We start from the raw sequence: 2,916 nt of genomic DNA on the forward strand, positions 1-2,916 counted from the left end.
AAAAATCAATGATTCTATAGTGAGAGGTATGCTTAAGTATTACAACATCAAAAATATATAGTTATCAGGATTTTAAACATTTAGGTGTTAGAAATTTATATATGCATTCCAATAAATTACAAAATCATATAATTTTAATTAATTAGGGTCTTCTTGAATTCTTTGAAAGTAATTGTTTTAGGTGTCATCCAAATAGTTTATGAACTTACTGATGACAAAGAGATTAAAACTCAGGTCTTCACTATTGATGGTTATCTTGAGAAAAAGTTATAAAAGATGTTTTTGTGTAGAGATCATTGTCTCCTAAAAGGGAAAGTTTCATTTTCAAGACTCCCTCACTGGCTCAATCACAGTGACTGCAGAATGGACCTGCTCCATTACACCTGCCATCTCCCATCCGTGCCACAAGTATTAACTCAGACATCCTCATAGACTGGTGAATGATGTAACAGTTTTAAGCCTGATTCTGATGACCAAAGGACGCACCCTGACTTCCACTGAACTGCACTGACAGATTAAAAGGCCCCAAGAGTCCTATACTTCTCAAAAGCAAGACTCTGTGTGCCGAAGTCCAGCTGCAGCAAAATAACCGGGGGGTGATGAACAACTGTGTACATTGATACAGCAGGAGTATGAGCCGTTTATTGTAGGACAGGAGGGGTATATATACATTCCACACAGCATATCTTAATTAACATAAACTAGATACAGCAGTCAACCAATAAGGAATCTCCACACTTAATGGCTCGCTGGTGTTACTTCACAAACCATTCCTTCTGCAAAATGCCAGGTGCCATTCTGACTTGTTCACAGACGCTAACATCTGTGAGTTTAATAACCCCTCACAAGTTTAAGTTCTACACTATCATTCCTCATTTTTAGCCACACCGTGAACCAGCCGTCACTCTCCAACTTCACTGCACACCAACTTCTACATCACTCCTCTTTTCATCAAGTCCTTAAAAGAAACCTATTATTACACATATGGAGAGAGATACTTCAAATGCCACTTAACTAGCTTGGACAGTTTACTTCACTTTCCAACCCTCAGTATCCACATACATAAATGGGAATGACCTCACAGAACATTATGAAGATGAAATGGTTTAATATTTAGAAAACTCTTAGAACAATGACTAACACTGTTTGCTATAATTACTAAATATTATCAGTATGCCTTCAAACTTTATAGATTTCATGACACTAGATTTGAGGAGACCATAAAAACAAGCATCCCTGTTTTCAGAGCTACTTAAAACTGTTCCAATTGTCCTGGAGACACACTCATACAAACCTCCCATGCACAGTGTTCCATAATCCTTGGGGCACAAACTTTTACCTGCTAAAGCCTAGTTAATATGGGGAGAAAAAGGTATGTGGCAAAATGAGTCATTCAAGTAGAAGGGAGTCAACAGCCAGCACACAATAACCAATTGCCACTTTACCATGACCAAGGAAGTGACAGGCAAAAATCATATTTTCAAGAAATTATGTTTTCTTGAGCAGATTTTGAATCTGCAGCCACTTCAAAAAGCAAATTGCTTAGATCAGTCCACTCACCATGAACAAATGCTTAACTAAAACTAGGGGGGAAAAATGTTCTCTGCACCACTCACTAAAAGCACTAAAATAATCCCAAATTTTCACTATGTTATAAATATCACATAAACTTATAATTCAACTTTTCAATAAGTTAATATGGAAATAATCCCAAAAACACATTAGCAAATTTTCTTCAGATTCTCAATGCCTATAATGCCTTTTAAGGAGAAATTTTCATGTAAAAAATAATATGCTATAAACAAAAAGGTACTGGCTTCTACACTGAGAGTTCTTCTACTTCAGCTCATAGTATAGATAGTTCATCCTCCCTGAAAATGAGGCCTGGTTTCCAGGCAGCTAACTGTTCTTCTTTATCATAAGAACAGACTCCCCTTACCACTGACAGTTACTGTTAGAAATGGAACATTCTGTTATTAAACTACAATAGTTAAGACTTACTTTTAATCTATATATTGTGCATTACAAAGTTCTGTTTCTTCCCATACTAAAATAAACAGTTATACTCATAACCACCGATTAAGCCCAACTGCACAGCACTAGTAAAAGTACCTCAAAAAAAAAACTAGCTAAAAATCACTAATTGTTGCACAGAAACCTAAACACTATGACATTCTTTGCTGTTACCTTTTGAATGCTTCTGCTGGGTTCCTCTCCCATTCCCCAGGCTGTAAGCGGCTTTGAATGTCTGGATCTCATAGCTTGTTCTCATATCCTTGGTGTAGTCCACTGTGGCATATCTGGGCAACCAAACCTCTAATGAACCCTACAACACACAAAGTATTAGAGTCCTGGGCTTTGAAGAAATGAAAGGCCAAAGCCTAGCGTTATAAACCTCTCTGCAAGCTTGTAAGTGAACTTGGCCATAAGAGTTCAGTACACAGGGCTGTCTTGCCACTACCAGGCCCTCCTACCAACAACACACCCCAGGCAGCTGCCTTCCCTGAGACAGCACCAGCATTATTCCCAGAATTCATCACAACCAATGGTGTGTTGACAGCACTACTGCAGCAGCTGGATTTCTCCTGGAGGCAATGCTGAAGCTTGTGGAAAACCCACTCCCTACAGTAAAACTGCTTCCCGTGCAGTAAACTCGTTTGGGGCATTTTGCAGACTTTTTCTTCCCAAGGATTAGTCATAATAGGTTTTCTATCTTCAACACTGGCTAGGAGCTAGGTACACCAACATAGTCTTTATATCCATTTGGACATAACTGGCATTTGAATGACAAAAGTAACGAGTTACAGAAAAATTCAACAGTCACAATTTATCAATACAATGTGCATGACTGTAGTTGCTTCCATATTCTTGATTAGCAGAGAATATATTAATTGTGAACAGATGCAAAAACAACTG

General features: G+C 38.0%; 1 pseudogene; it reads right to left on the bottom strand.

Annotated features, from left to right (window-relative positions):
* Positions 1-2,183: 2,183 nt before the first annotated feature.
* Positions 2,184-2,699, bottom strand: LOC143389950 (ankyrin repeat domain-containing protein 50 pseudogene; annotated as a pseudogene).
* Between the last annotated feature and the right edge of the window lie 217 nt (positions 2,700-2,916).

The sequence above is a fragment of the Callospermophilus lateralis genome, unplaced genomic scaffold (genome assembly GCF_048772815.1).
Source record: "Callospermophilus lateralis isolate mCalLat2 unplaced genomic scaffold, mCalLat2.hap1 Scaffold_74, whole genome shotgun sequence".
Lineage (NCBI taxonomy): Eukaryota > Metazoa > Chordata > Mammalia > Rodentia > Sciuridae > Callospermophilus > Callospermophilus lateralis.